The 17193-nt window shown below is 37.6% G+C and overlaps 1 non-coding gene across 1 annotated transcript; it reads left to right on the top strand.

Annotated features, from left to right (window-relative positions):
- The first annotated feature begins 813 nt into the window (after positions 1-813).
- Positions 814-886, top strand: TRNAQ-CUG (transfer RNA glutamine (anticodon CUG)). Its single transcript has one exon. It is a non-coding gene; the product is annotated as a tRNA-Gln (tRNA).
- Positions 887-17193: the final 16307 nt, after the last annotated feature.

The raw sequence follows: 17193 nt of genomic DNA, 5'->3' as shown, positions 1-17193 counted from the left end.
AAGGAAGAGAATGATAAGTATATATACAGAGAAAACGACGAGAAAATGAAAAAGGAAGGAAAGAAGGAAAGGAAAAGATAAAGAAGAAAAATGGGATAAGTAGGATTTAACGATGTTATGAAAAATAGAATATCGTGATTAAGAAAACACGAAGAGGGAACGAGATAAGGAGAACGAAGAAAGAAGAGAGGGGAGGAGGGAGAAAGAAGAGAGAGAAAGAAGAGAGGGAGAGAGAGAGAGAGGAAGAAGATGAATAGATAGAGGATAGATAGATAGATAGATATAGATAGATAGATAGAGAGCGAGAGAGAGAGAGAGAGAGAGAGAGAGAGATGAGAAGAAGGGAGGAAGAAGGAAATAGAGGAATGAAAAGAGAGGAAGAGAGAGAGAGAGAGAGAGAGAGAGAGAGAGAGAGAGAGGAAGTGAGAGAAGAAAGAGAGAGAGAGAGAGAGAGAGAGAGAGAGAGAGAGAGAGAGAGAGAGAGAGAGAGGAGAGAGAGAAGAGGGAGGGAGGGAGGGAGGGAGGGAGGGAGGGAGGGAGGGAGAGGCGAGAGAGAGAGGAAAGACAGAGAGAGAGAGAGAAGAAGAGAAGGCGAGAAGAGAGAGAGAGAGAGAGAGAGAGAGAGAGAGAGCAGAGAGAGAGAGAGAGAGAGAGCGAGAAGAGAGAGAGAGAGAGAGAGAGAGAGAGAGAGAGAGAGAGAGAGAGAAGAAGAAGAGAGAGGAAGAGAGAGAGAGAGAGAGAGAGAGAGAGAGAGAGAGAGAATTTCAGATAGAAATACCAGATATAAATGCCTTTCTTTTCCCATGATGAAAAGTCCTTGTAGTGTAGTGGTAAACACGACTGACTCTGAATCAGGAAAGCTCGGGTTCGATTCCCGATGAGGACAACGAAAATGGATTTTGTTTTCCTTTTTTTCGTGTCGATATGTGCGCGCGCGCGAGAGAGAAAAAAAAGTTGATAGATAGTTATTTTCAGGAAGAATGAAAGAAAGGAAGAAAAAGAACGCATCTCTCTCTTTCTCTTTCTCGTTCTCTTTATCTCGTTCTTCGTGTTTCCTTAATAACGATATTTTCCTTTTTTTTTTCTTTTTCTCGTCGTTTTCTCTGTATCGGTATTCTTATTCTCTTTCTTCCTCTTTGCATCACCCTTCTTGTCTTACATTTCCCTTCTTCCCTTTTTAGGTGAAGGTGGAAGAGGAGGAGGAGAAGGAGAAGGAGAAGGAGAGAAAGGAAGAGGAGGAGAAAGAGGGGGAGGAGGAGGAGGAGGAGGGGGGGAGGAGGAGGAGGAGGAGAAGGAGAAGGAGAGAAAGGAAGAGGAGGAGGAGGAGGAGAGAAAGGAAGAGGAGGAGGAGGAGGAGGAGAAAGAGAAAGGAGGAAGATGAGGAAGAGTAGGAGGAGGAAGAAGGGGAGGCGGAGGAGGAGGAGGAGAAGATGGACAGGAAAAAGAGGAGGAGGAGAAGATGGAGAAAGAAGAAGAAGAAGAAGAAGAGAGAGAGGGAGGAGGAGGAGGAGGAGGAGGAGGAGAAGGAGAGAAAGGAAGAGGAGGAGGAAGGAGGGAGAAGGAAGAGGAGGAGGAAGAGGAGGAGGAGGAGGGAGGATGAGGAGGAGGAGGAGAAGGAGAAGAAGATGGAGAAAGATGAGGAGGGGAAGAAGATGAAGATGGAGGAAGAGGAGGAGGAGGAGAAGGAGAAGGAGAGAAAAGAAGAAGAGGAGGAGGGGGAGGAGGAGGAGGAGGGAGGAGGAGGAGGAGGTGGAGGAAGGAAGGAGAAAGAGGAAGAGGAGTAGGAGGAGGGGGAGGGAGAAGGAGGAGGAAAAGATGGAGAAAGAAGAAGAGGAGGAGGAGGAGGAGGAGGAGAAGGAGAGAAAGGAAGAGGAGGAGAAGGAAGAAGAGAGGAAGAGGAGGAAGAGGAGTTGGAGGAGGGGGAGGAGGAGGAGGGAGCTGGAGTGAGGAGGAGGAGGAGGAGAGAAGATGGAGAAAGAGGAGGGAGGAAGAAGAGAGGAGGAATTGGAGAAGATGGAGGAGGAGGAGAAGGAGAAGAAGATGGAGAAAGAGGAGGAGGAGGAGAAGGAGGGAGAAGGAGAGAAGAGAGAAGAAGAAAAAGGAAGAGGAGGAGGAGGTAGGAAGAGGAGGAGGAGGAGGAGGAGGGGGAGGGGGAGGAGGAAGGGAAGAGGAGAAGGAGAAAGAGGCGGAAGAGGAGGAGGAGGGGGAGAAGGAGAAGAAGATGGAGAAAGAGGAGGAGGAGGAGAAGGAGTAGAAGAAGAAGGAGAGAAAGGAGAAAGAGGAGGAGGGAGGAGGAGGGGGAGGAGGAGGAGGAGGGGGAGGAGAAGGAGAATGAGGAAGGAGGAGGAGGGAGAAGGAGAAGATGGACAAAAAAGAGGAGGAGAGGAGAAGATGGAGAAAAGAAGAAGAGGAGGAGGAGGGAGGAGGAGGAGAAGAGAGAGAAAGGAAGAGGAGGAGGAGGAGGAAGAAGAAGAGAGGAGGAGGAGGAGGAGGAGGAGGAGGAGGGAGGGAGGATGAGGAGGATGAGGAGAAGAGGAGAAGAAGATGGAGAAAAGAGGAGGAGGAGGAGAAGGAGATGAAGATGGAAAAAGAAGGAGGAAGGAGGAGAAGGGAGAAGGAGAGAAAGGAAAGAGAGAGAAGAGAGAGGAGGGAGGGAGGAGAGGAGGAGGAGGGAAGAGGAGGAGGAGGGAGGAGGAGGGAGATGGAGGAGGTGGAGGCGGAGGAGAAGGAGAAAGAGGAAGGGCAGGAGGAGGAGGAGGGGGGGAGAAGGAGGGAGGAAAAGATGGAGAAAGAAGAAGAGGAGGAGGAGGAGGAGGAGGAGAAGGAGAGAAAGGAGGAGGAAGGAGAAGGAAGAAGAAGAGGAAGAGGAGGAAGAGGAGTTGGAGGAGGGGGGGGAGGAGGAGGAGGAGGAGGAGACGAAGAAGAGTTGGAGACATGGTTAGAAGGAGGAGGAGGAGGAGGAGGAGAAGGAGAGAAAGGAAGAGGAGGAGGAGGAGGAGGGAGAGGGAGGAGGAGGAGGAAGGGGGGAGGAGGGAAAGGAGAAAGAGGAAGAGGAGGAGGAGGGGGAGAAGGAGAAGGAGAAAGTGGAGGAGAAGGTAGAGGAGGAGGAGGAGAAGGAGAAGGAGAAAGAAAGGAGGAGGAGGAGGAGGGGGAGGAGGAGGAGGAGAAGGAGAATGAGGAAGAGGAGGGGGAGAAGGAGTAGGAGAGAAAGGAAGAGGAGGAGGAGAAGGAGAAAAGGGAGGGGGATTAGGAGAAAGAGGAAGACGAGGAGGAGACGGAGAGGAAAATAAAGTTTCGCGTCCACCATAAAGCGTTGTCATTCACACGCAACGGAAAGGGTCAGACGTGTGCAGTGTTAGGTCCAAGACTGCCTTTCTTGCACGATCTCTCACCTCTTTTGTTCCTGTCTCTGCCTCGTGTGTGTATGTGCCGATGGGCGTCTTACTCTGGGGAATAAGATTAATGAAAAGAAAAGCACTGTTTCACATATTACAAAGTTATAAGCAGCGATTATATATTTTGTCATTTTCTTCTTTTCACTTATAAAAAACAGTCAGAAGTCGCTTTGGCAGGAAGTCGTGCTTTGCAAACTCCTGAGGGTATTTTCGCGGTGAAATTCATAAGCAGGATTATCATGATAATTTTCTTATTATCAGATTCCAGGCTTTTCCGTATCAGTCGAATGTGAAAAGACAAAGGGAGTAAAAGTGTTGAAAAAACGTGATAGTGACGTAGTAATGGCAGGCGATACTTTATATTTCAACATCCTTCTTGATAGCATGTCATTATTTCTCTCTCTCTCTCTCTTTCTCCATCTCTCTCTCTCTCTTACTCCATCTCTCTCTTTCTCCATCACTCTCTCTCTCTCCCTCTCTCTATTTCTCCATCACTCTCTCTCTCTCCCTCTCTCTATTTGTCCATCACTCTCCCTCTCTCTCTCGAACAAATTGCAAAAGGAACAACGAAGGGAAGAACACGACTATCCATGTGCTTTCATGTTCTTCCCTACGTTGTTCATTTTGTTCTCTCTTTCTCACTCCCCCCTCCCCCCCCCCTTCCCCGCCTTTCTCGTAGCTACCAAAAGTCTTCTACTTCTACCGTTCCCTTTCCCTTGAACCAACCTTACCTGACACGAACAAAGTCAATCCAAAATGCTATCATATAACTTGCGCAAATAAATACTGTACTTACCTGATTACAAAGTATGAATACAATGGCATTTCTCATTCTTTGTGTACGCTACCTGTTTTTTTTTTTTTTTTTTTTTTTTTTTTTTTTTTTTTTAATCTCATTTCGTGGACAAAAAAGATTGCTTATTCTACAGTAAATCAAGGCTGCTTTTAAACCCACCTTTAAATCCATCGTTAAAAAATGACATAAAATATGAACTATTGTTAAGATAGACGGACATAGATATAAAGATAGATAGAGAGTGAGAGAGAGAGAGAGAGAAAGAGAGAGAGAGAGAGAGAGAGAGAGAGAGAGAGAGAGAGAGAGAGAGAGAGAGAGAGAGAGAGAGAGAGAGAGAGAGAGAGAGAGAGAGAGAGAGAGAGAGAGAGAAAGAGAGAGAGAGAGAGAGAGAGAGAGAGAGAGAGAGAGAGAGAGAGAGAGAGAGAGAGAGAAAGATATTTTTGTTTTCATAAAATGACCGTTGTTTTGTGTCCCTAGATTTATACACACATACACACACACACACACACAGACCGACAGGCAGACAGACAGAGAGGAGAGGGAGAGAAGGAGAGGCAGAGAGAGAGAGACAGAAGTCTTTTATATTAATGAGAGAGAGGGAAGGAGGGAGAGAGAGAGAGAGAATGAAGTACCGTTTTCACTAGTAATTACCTCCTGGCTTTTGCTAAGGAAACTTGTTTCTTGTTTCCAATTATTTGTCTCTACTGATTGGAAGAAGGTAACAGGGATGTACCTACAGCGTATACGTTCTGCTTACATATTTTTGCTGACAAACTTCTCTCTCTTTCCCTGTCTATCTATCTATATATATATATAACGATTAATTTATAGGTTAGTTTAAAAGTAGCTTTGATTTACTGTTGATTAAACAAATCTACTTGTCCACGAAATGAGAGATAAAAAGACAGGTAGCGTACACAAAGAATATGAAGTATCATTGGATTCAAACTTTGTAATTAGATAAGTATAATGCTTATTTACGCAACATATTATAGCATTTTGGATTGACTTCGTATTAAGTAAAGTTGGTTGAAGGGAAAGGGGACGGAAGGGGATGAGAACGGGAAGGAGAAGACTCTTTTGATAACTAGGAGAAAGGCGGGGAAGGGTGGGAGAGAGAGAAGGGGGAGGGGAGGGAGAAAGAGAACAAAATGAACAACGGAGGGAAGACCATGAAAACACAAGAATATTCGTGTGTTTTCTTGTTCTTCCTTAGCAATTTGTTTGACATAAATTCCACAAGAGAGAGAGATTGAGAAAATGATAGATAGATAGATAGAGGGAGATGGAGAAAGAGAGAGAGAGAGATGGAGAAAGAGAGAGAGGAGATGGAGAAAGAGAGAGAGAGAGAAGGAAAAAGAGAAAGAGAGAGAGAGATGGAGAAGAGAGAGGGGGAGATGGAGAAAGAGAGAAAGATGATGGTGGAAGAGAGAGAGAGAGGGAGAAAAACAGAGAGAGAGACAGAGAGAGAGAGAGAGAGAGGGAGAGAAACAGAGAGAGAGAGATTTCGTCATAGAAAGCGATAGAAATAATGTTGAAAAGGAGAAAGAATCAACTGCTGTTACTACGTCACTGCTTCCATGTTTTTTTTTCTTTCAACAGTTTAACTTCCTTTGTCTTTTCGCATTAGACTGATACGGAAAAACCTGGAGTCTACTGTTTTTCTGAATGAAGCAACGAATCAAACTGCTAACCTTAATGATGAATACGATAACAACAACTATAATGATAATACCAACACTACCAATGATTAGTAATGATAATGATAAGTATAATAAGAATGCAAAAAAATAAACATAACAATATATGGAACTAAGTGCATCTCCATGCCTGTGCATCAAATCACATATATGTAATCCTCTGTGGTGCAACGGTTAGCACGGCGGTCTCTGAAATCGTAGACCCGGGTTCGATTCCCGGCGGAGAACAGGGCATTAATCTTTTCTTTCTTTTCTTGTTCTTTTCCTTCATTTTCAGCAAGTCTCCAACTAAGAATAATAATGATACTTATAATGATGATGATAATAAAAGTTATAACAATATCAATGATAATAATGATACTAAAGAAAATGAGAATATTATTGATAATACGGGAGAAATAAAGATGATAAAAAACAATAATGATTTTGATAAGATAGATAATGATGATATAAAGATCATTAATAATATCATGATGATAATGATAATGGTAATCATGTTGATGATGATGATAATAATAATGATAATGATAAAGATAATGATAATAGTAATAATCATAATAATGATAATGATAATGATAATGATAATTATTATGATAATAATGATAATAATAATAATAATGATTATTATTATTATTATCATTATTATTATAATAATAATAATGATAATAATAATAATAATAATTATTATTATTATTATTATTATCATTATTACTATTATTATTATAACAATAATAATAACAATAATGATAATAATAATCATAATCATAATAATAATCAAAATAATAAAGACAATAATAGTAATGATAATGACTGTAGTGAATTTCCCCTTTGCTGTAGGCGGGTCATCCCGTAGGCTTTCGGGCCGCCTGTTCCCCTGACGTTACGGATCGCTCTAATTAATCTACGGACTCCTCCGCCCTGCGAGATGACGTGGCTTTGCTGTTTCCTGTGTGTCTGCGCCTTTTTTAAAATAAGAATAAGCCTGTGTTTTTATATTCCTTTGACTTACCTTTCCCACTGGTCCGTGATATACCTCTACATCTACACTACTACTATACACAACACTACTTATACACTACTTACCTGATATTCTATACTTACCTTGTTTTATTCTTGCCTTTTCGTCTTCGACTAATTCACCTTAGCTTCGTTTTTCTCTCGTTTTTCCCTTCGTGATTCCCCGTTTTCTCTCACGGATCCCTTCTTTCACTTTTTCGTACTGTCCTATCTTTTATCCATTTTATGTGCCCATTTTTGTATAGTTTTATCGTTCTTTTATTTTATGTATTTTTGAGCTTATTTTAAACACGCCATACACTGTTTAACAAAGTTAATTGCATTATGGGTAAAATCCCAGTAAGCACGGGAGCCACCTGTATATAAGGTCAAGTCAGATCGGTCTAGAGGGAGAGGCTCTTGTTCGTGTGTGGTGGCAGACCGTTGGATTGTAGCTGGCTGACTGGTGCTTCTCGGGCTATGGCGATTTGCCTCTGTGTTTTTCAAGTAAGTGTATGGTATAGTGTCCTGTGTATTTGTTCTTTTTTGAAAGTTTTGTGCGAAATAAATGCATAATATAGATGCTCCTTTTTATGTTGCCTTTTTGTCAGCCAGTGGTCTTGTTGTTTTTATCGTGACTACGGAATCACCCTTAAACTCACCTGAGAGTTATTACTAATTAACGCCAGACCCACATGGAGATTACCTGTAGCTGGATAACACACTACCAAATCAATATCTTTAACTCTACGGAGTTTATAAATATCCTCTACAATGATAATAACGAATAATGATTTTCATTATGATAATGTTTTAATCTTAATAATAGTATTAGTATATCAATAATAATAATGATATAATGATAACAATAGTGATAATAATAATGATGATAATGATAATAATAATAATGATAATAATGACAGAAATAAGAACAATAGTAATAATAGAAATGATTGTGATAATAACAGTTGTAATGATAACAATAATGATAATAAGAATAATGATGATAATATTCGTAATAGTAAAAAGAAATAATAATGAAAATGATTAAGAAATAATAATAGTAATAATGATGATAATGACTATGATAACAGTGATAATGATAATAAAAACAATAACAACGATAATAATAACGATAATAGTAATAATAATAATAATGATAATAATAACAATAATAATAACAATGTTAATAATAATAATAATAACAATACTAATAATGATAATGATAACGATAATGATAATAATGATAATAATGAAAATAACAATGATCATAATGAGGATGATAATAATAAAAACAGCAACGGTAATAATGATAATAATGATAACAACAATGATGATGAGAAAAATAATGATAATCATAGAAATAGCAATAGTGATTTATGTTAATAATAATGATAATAATCCAAATAAAACGAGAAAAGAAGAAGAAGAAAAAAAAGCAACAGCATCTAAAATACTTCGATATGCATCTTTAACATGTCTGTGCATCAGTGTTCGTGAATATTTGAATTTGTTAATATTTTATAAATAAAGAAAAACTTTTTTTTTTTCTTTTCGTGTTCTTTTCTCCATGTTGAGACAAGACTCCAATAATGATAATTATGAAAAAGATGTTAAAAACCGTTATAACAGTATCGATAATGATAATGATGATAAAATAGGAATAGGAATAATGATAATTAAACGATAATAAAAATATTGTTGATAATGATGATGATAATAATAATGATGATAATAATAATGATAATAATAATGATATTAATAACAATAACAAAAATAATGCTAATGATTATATAAGAATTGATCATATTCATAATGATAAATAATAATAATGATACTAATAATGATACTACTACTACTAATAATAATAGTGTAAACAATAATGATAATAATAATGATAATGATAATGATAACGATAATGATAATGATAATAATATTAGTAATATAAGTAATAATAATAAGGAGTATATTGATATTATAAGTAATAGTAAAAACTAGTGATACTAATTAGCATAACGTATGTATACATATTACAAATTTATAAGAAGCGATTGTATATTTTGTAATTTTTCTCTTTAAACTTATATATAGAAAAAAAAATTGGTTGATTAAGGTTAGCAGTTTGGTTCGGTACTTCATTGAAAACAGAAACTTAGAAGCGCTTTGACAGGAAATCGTGCTTTGGAAACTAAGGGATTTCCGCCGTGAAATTCCTAAGGAGGATCATTTTCCTCTGTTTGCAGACTCCAGGCTTTTCCGTATCAGTCTAATGTGAAAAGACAAAGGAAGTAAAGCTGTTGAAAAAAAAACGTGATAGTGACGTAGTAATGGCAGGCGATACTTTGTTCTTTAACATCCTTCTTGATAGCATGTCATTATCTATTTCTCTCTCTCTCCTTCTCTCTCTCTCACTTTCTCCATCTCTTTCTCTTGCTCTCTTGGTCTCTGTCTCTATCTCTGTCTCCCTCTCCCTCTCTCTCCATTTCTCTCTCTCTCTCAGTAAGAGAGAGAGCGAGAGAGAGAGAGCGAGAGAGGGCGATAGCGACAGCGAGAGAGCGAGAGCGAGAGCGAGAGAGCGAGAGCGAGAGAGCGAGAGAGAGAGAGAGAGAAGTTTGTCAGCAAAAATATGTAAGCAGAACGTATACGCTGTACGTACATCCCCGTTACGTTCTTTCAATCAGTATAGACAAATGATTGGAAACAAGAAACACGGGAAAAGCTAGGAGATAATTACTGGTGGAAACAGTTCATCATTCTCTCCCCCCCCCCTCTCTCTCTATCTCTCTATCTATCTCTTTCAAACTATTAGAAGTGCTGGTGAACAATTTGCAAGTCATTGTGTTTCACTGCAAGCGATCGCTGTTCCACGGCTGATCATGCTTCTGTTTCAATTCGATTTTATTGATTTATTCTTTGTGGGAACTTTACATTATCATTATTATTATTATCATTACTATTATCATTATTATCATTTTCATCTCAATTATCGTTATAAATATCAATATTTTTATAATCATCCTTATTTGTAATTATCATTAGCATTATTAATATCTTTATTATCATTACTATTATATTATCATTATCACAGTTGTTGTTCTCTCTCTCTCCTCGTACCTATCATTTATGAGGGGGGGGAAACAGCGAGAAAGAGAGAGAGGGAGGTAGATACGAATACAGAGACAGAGACAGACAGACAGAGGGATGGACAAAGAGAGTCAAAGACAGGCATCGAGGAAGAGAAAGAGAGAATGATAAACAACCCTGTAATAAAAATAAAAAAGATAACAATTACGCCAATAATGATAATGTTGTTAAACTTGTATTACAAATTGTTTGAAAGCAAATGTTGATTTCCACCGACATATTCGGTGATATGTAAATAAAACTCATCAATTTTTTATATTATCATTATTATTATTAGTCGTGTTATAAATCCTCCCCGAAACAAAAGTAGAAATATAAATGGACCGGTAGGTAAGCAGAGAGATGCAAACAGAAATTCATGCATAAAAATGCGATCTAGTATTCGTCGAGGATTGAACCCGAGCCTGTCGCGTAGGAGGCGACTGTGCTTACCACTACACCACACACACGTATATAAGTTGTTGATAGTAGAATTATTTTTTAATTTTACGAGAATACATATTGCACTTGTGTATGTAAATGTTAGATACATATATAAGTTTGTGAGTTTGCGTGTACTTTGATTTAAAGATTAAGATGTATTAAACATTATTTCATGCTTACCTTTACGCCGAAATTTATCACCTTTAAAAAAAATCAAATGAAGTTACCAACCTTTTCAAATCCCTCTTCTCTTGTCTCCTCCAAAATCTTACTTTCCTAAAATATCCAGTAAAAAAAAATAAAAATCTACCTATCTTCCTCCTTATCTTAACTAAGCATTGAGATAAAGAGAAATCCTGGAAAAATATAAAGCACGAGCTTTTTTTCTTTCTTTTCTGTACTTATTTTGTTGGTATGGCAACTGCTGTTACTATTATCGTTATTATCAATACTCTTCACAGACCCAAATCGACAGTTCCATTAGAATACGTATTTCGAAATTACCAGCGAGTCATGTAGTTTTTTCACAGGTGTTAACACTCGTTTGCAAGTCTATATACATTTGTCGAAATTTGCAGTCAAAGGAGTCTGTATTAATGTTATAAATAAATCCCTCGATCTATCTTTTATTACATATTTACCAAAGTTATATAATTGCATTTGTTCACCCCATAAATGTTTAAAACAAATTTCTCTATTACACTTTTCGTCTGAAAGACTCCTTTCGTTCATCTCGTGCGTGTTCCTCGACAACCATCCATCAGATGAGTTGGAGAACTGTGCTGATATATCCTTTGATCAAAAATAATATATCTTTTCATCACATATCTATGAAAGTTAAATAACTGCATTCGTTCACGCCACAGACAAGTTTCGAAATTATTGGTATTCATTCGAATTCCTGTTAGATGAAATTTTGTTTTATCATATTTTTTAGAACTTTCTGTTCAAGTAACAGTTTTTATCCAACTGCAGTATGTTTCGAAGATAAATATGTCAATATACAACTGTAAGTCGCGATGAAATTACATGCTTTCTCAGTATGTTTAAAAGAATACTCGTTTTGTAAATCTTCGAATGAAATATATGATGTACCAAATGGTATATATATATATATATATATATATATATATATATATATATATACATATATATATACATATATATACATATATATATATATGTATATATGTATGTGTGTGTGTGTGTGTGTGTGTGTGTACACACACACACACACACACACACACACACACACACACACACACACACACACACACATATATATATATATATATATATATATATATATATATATATATATATATATATATACATATAGCTGAAAAAAAAGTTTCATGAGAAGCGAGAATAAAAGGAAATGTAAATAAGAATTACATATACAAAATAGAAGGCATGGTTAGCACAGGTTCCAGGTGTCACAGTGCAAAAGTAGTAGTATTGATGTATATTATTATTTATATATAATATTACAATTATTACCTTGGCAGCTGTACTGCCTGGTTTGTCTACTTTGCATTTTTATTTCACGACGGACCATAAGGAGCATTCATTCATTTCATGACCCTGTGAACTACAGTGACAACAGACCTTTCCAAATATATAGGTAAACATCAGGCTACTATAGAAAAAGAGAGATCATTCTTCTCTCCCATGAAATCGTATCTCTTATCTGAAGTAGGCAAAGTGGAACGAAGATAACACTAACACCTTTTCTACTCCGTCTTGATTTTTCTTTCTATCTCTTCATCACGTGTTCGTCCTCTTCTTCCTCCACCTATTCATTGCTTCTCATCTCACTAATACAGTCATATGCATATGAGAGGACTAACAGCAAAATTACGAAAACGCGCATAAACACCAACAAACAACTTAAGCAAATAATAAAAACAATATCAGACACTCTAACTCCTTCGCATTGTAAACACCGGAGGAGACAGAAACAAAAGTAGAAAGATATATATAAATACAAACAAAAAATTATGCATAAAAATTACATTCTTGCAGTATCCGTCGCGTAGGAGGCGACTGTGCTGACCACGACACCACAAAAACATGTAATAGACAATAATTTCACTTAAATTATATTGTAGCTTTTACGAGCACACTTATATTACACTTGTGTATGTGATGTTACATGTGTTATTGTATACCTACCATATTGTATATGTGCCTCCACGTGAGTGTATCTTACTTTTGAATATGGTTTTGATACAGGAATACCATTTCGGTCATGCTATAAAAAGACTCTGCAGTAGCACTAAATGATGACTGAGTCTGAAGAAAACAGAACAGCAGCGCAAAACGCACACAAACACTTTAAATCCATATACAGACACAAAGAGAAGGAAAGAAATATAACATAGTGTGTATAGTGTATAACACTATGCAGTTTGCATCAAGATATTTCAAGATTTTAATACGGCGATGAAATTTATCATAACAAAAGATCAACTGTATATTGTAAATATATAAATACACATATAACCATACATACATTCATTTGGTTAGATATCAGTTAACCATAGATATCAGGATTAGCTAAAATTACATATGCTCGTATATCTTATCATTTCATATTACTTTTATTCCTCTACAATTCATATCAGCAGAAAGAAAATTATGAAAGAGTACAATTAAAAGAAAATGAAACCAAAAGGTGACCTACGTGTGATTCCACACTTGGCTTGGAACAGGATCGAACGTGGGCCTACGAATTACTAGACCAGCACGTTATCCGTTCCTCCACCTCGACGAGCTCTACTTATTTGAAAAATAACGGCCTATTTAACCTAAGTATCTATTGCATCACCATATGAATGATGAACTTGCACGTTTGTCTGTCTGATATACTTTTGACTCAGATCTACCAGTTCTACGAAGTGCCAGTGGTTGGTAGATATATAGACAGATAAAGATATAAAGGAGAGAAGTGAAAGAGAAAGAGAGAGAGAGAGAGAGAAGGGGGTTGTGAAAGAGAAAGCAAACACGACTTTAACCAATAAATGGAAACTAGAAATCGAAATGGAGCTTAAAACACGAAAAACTATCATCGAAGGTTCTTAATACAGAGCTTCCCCATTTTCCCATAATTCTGCCCATTTTCTGTGATGAAATAAGCAGGTTCTTGTGCCAGTCAACATGAATAGGTAAAACAGTATTTGTTTTTTTTATGTAATATACAGAAAACTAACAAAATATTTCAAATGTTTACTGATAGCATGGCTTTCATTTATGTGTGTGTATGTGTGTGTGTGTGTGTGCTTATATATATATATATATATATATATATATATATATATATATATATATATATATATATATGCATATATATAAAGAGATAGAGAGAGAGTGAAGAGCAAGCATAAAATTATGAAGAAAAAAAATAGATAAATACTAATGAAGTAGATCCCTTAAGAGGATAAACTAAAGTGGGGCTTAAAACATTTAAAAGTATCGTTGAAAGTTCTTAACAGTGGGCTTCCCCGTTTTCCTTTAAATTCTATCCATGTTCTATGATAATATGTACATGGCACAGGTTGAGTAAATCAACGAAAATTAATAATTAAAAATCATCCACACCTCAACACCTTCTTGAAATGGTAATACACAAACAAATAAAAGTTCATTTTAAATAATTACTGATAGCAAAGCTGTCTTATACACGAATGTACCCTGTACGTATAGAACATGGATAGAATTTAAAGGAAAACGGGGAAGCCCACTGTTAACTTTCAATGATACAGTGCAAAAGTAGTAGTATTGATGTATATCATTATATTTATATAATATTACAATTATTACCTGGGCAGCTGTACTGCCTGGTTCGTCTACTTTGCATTTCTATTTCACGACGGACCATAAGGAGCATTCATTTATTTCATGACCCTGTGAACTACAGTGACAACAGAGCTTTCCAAATATATAGGTAAACATCAGGCTACTATAGAAAAAGAGAGATCATTCTTCTCTCCCAGGAAATCGTATTTCTTATCTGAAGCAAAATTACGAAAACGCGCATAAACACCAACAAACAACAAAGCAAAAAAATAATAATAATAATAATAATAAAAAAAATAAAATATCAGACACTCCAACTCCTTACTCCTTCGCATTGTAAACACCGGAGGAGACAGAAACAAAAGTAGAAAGATATATGGAACAGAAGGTAAATAGATAGAAATACATACAAAAATTATGCTTTATATAAAAATTACATTCTTGTTGTATCCGTCGCGTAGGAGGCGACTGTGCTGACCACACCACAAAACCATGTAATGGGCAATAATTTCACTTAAATTATATTGTAGCTTTTACGAGCACACTTATATTACACTTGTGTATGTGATGTTACTTACGTCAGTGTATACCTATCATCGCACTGAAATATGTACAATCTTTAAAAAATATAATGAAGTTATCAACCTTTTTAAATACCTCCTTACTTGGCTCCTTCAAACACCTACTTTCCTAAAATATCCAGTTAAAAAAGAAGAATTATCTATCTACTTTATCTCAACTAAGCATTAAGATAAAGAGAAATCCTGGAAAAATTTAAGTCTTTGTAGAACCTGTTGATGGCCATACAGTGGGTGTCTGCAGCCATTTGTTTGTCACGTTCTTGTCTGATGTCAGGCGGTGCGATGCTGGCCATGCGGTAAACGGCTGGTAGAGGTGTGGATTTCAGGTTCCCTGTGATGATACGGCAAGCCTGATTCAGCTCGGTGTCTACTGCTGATGCATGACAGGACCTAGCCCAGACTGGGGCACAGTATTCAGCTGTGGAGAAGCACAGTGCCACTGCTGTGGTTTTGAGGGTGTTTGGATCTGTGCCCCATTTTGTGTTTGCAAGTTTCCGCAGAAGGTTGTTACGACTTTCAACTTTTTCTTTCAGTTTCTAGTGTGCTCTTTGAATGACAGGGTTCTGTCAAGAGTCACACCAAAGTATAGTGGGTATTTGGTGTTTTTCAATTCTTTATTCTCCCACCGGACTCTGAGGTTTCGGTTGGCGTGACGGTTGTGGAGGTGGAAGGTGCAGACTTATGTTTTACCTGGGTTAGCATTTAGGAACCACTGTTTGTAGTAGTCTGAGAGTATTGTTAGTGCATCTGTAAGTCTGTTTTCGATTATTTCAAATGATTTTGACTGTGTGAAATTGCACGTCATCTGCATATATGAATCTGCGGATGTTTTCAAATTGTAGCAGGTCAATTGTATATATATTAAAATTAGCATGGGAGCAAGGACTGAGCCCTGTGGGAGTCCATTTTTTTGGAGTCTCCATCGGCTTTTCTTTTTCATCTCAACGAAATACCGTCGGTTAAGCAGAGATTCCAGGATTTTGACGACTGCTGCATTTTTTACAACTTTGGCTACCTTGAAGAGGAGAGCCTTGTGAGATCTACTAGCACAGCTCCGGTTTTAAGTTGATTTTCGAAGCCATCTTCTATAACTTGTGTGAGGTTAAGAACCTGTCCACAGCAGGAACGGCCAGGTCTGAAACCCGCTTGGTCGCATGACAGTTGTTTGTCTACGATTGGTGAGATGCGGGTCATGACGAGTCATTCATATAATTTATATAAAATGCAAAGCAAAGATATTGATCTGTAGCTCTTTGGGGACTTAGGATCTTTGCCTGGTTTCAGAAGAGCTACAACTTTGGTCTTTTTCCAGACTTTGGGGACTTGTTTTTGTCACACAGTTGTTAAACAAATTGGTAATCCACTCCCGGGCTCTCGGGCCAAAGTCGTGTACCATTTCTGGTGTGATTTCATCGATTCCAGCAGCTTTGCCAAGTTTGATGGTCTTTATTCCCTTGTCCACCTCCTCGATGGAAAATGGAGGGAATTGTGTGCTACTCTGGTTCAGGATTTGGTCCGTATCGCCTTTTTATATCCCCTTTCTCTGTTGTTGGGCTTCCCATTGAGCTGGAGTTGGTGTGCAACTTTGTTTGGTGTAGTTTCTGGTATGCTAGAATTGGTGTTTGACTCTGAGTTGAGTTTCTTGATGGTTTTCCAAGCTTGTTTACTATTGTGTGTCATGTCAATCCCTGTGATAAGCTCCTGCCAGCGATCTCTCTTGTCAATGCTGATGTGGTTGAGCAGTCTTTCGCCAATTTCGATAGTGCTTTCAGCGAAGGGATCGTTTTCATAAGCCTGTTGGTACTCAGAATACAATGTCTTGCTTTGTTCTGTGAGATAAACTGTTTTCTGCAGCTTCTGGGTATACTCGCTGTTGCAGATTTCCATACTTGGTTTCTGAAGATTTCGTAGTTGTCAGGACATGCATTGATCTTGTTGACTGCATCATCCAGCTTCGGGTCTTTTTAGTAAATCCCCTCCCCCCTCTCTCTTCTTTTCTCCATTTCTTTATCTGTCTGCCTTTCTGTGTCTTTTGGTCTGTCTGTCTCTGCATCTGTCTTCTCTCTCCTTTTCTTTCTTTGCCTGCCTGTCTACCTGTCTGTCTACTCCCCCCACCCCTCTCTCTCTCTCTCACCATCTATCTATATCTATTTATATCTATCTATCTATCTCGCCAAAGAACGAATGATAACTTGATAGCATAGCAATTTCAACACAAAATATATATTCTGAACTCAAGGCAAACTGCTGCAGTTCTTTGTCAAGATCATAAATACATGATACTGAAATATGCTGTAATTTGAGCCGTAGGAAATTTTATTCATCATATTAATTATCATTATAAATGTTATGAAATTTGA

Source organism: Penaeus vannamei, chromosome 17, assembly GCF_042767895.1.
Source record: "Penaeus vannamei isolate JL-2024 chromosome 17, ASM4276789v1, whole genome shotgun sequence".
Classification (NCBI taxonomy): domain Eukaryota; kingdom Metazoa; phylum Arthropoda; class Malacostraca; order Decapoda; family Penaeidae; genus Penaeus; species Penaeus vannamei.
This window is presented reverse-complemented; position numbering and strand designations above follow the sequence as displayed.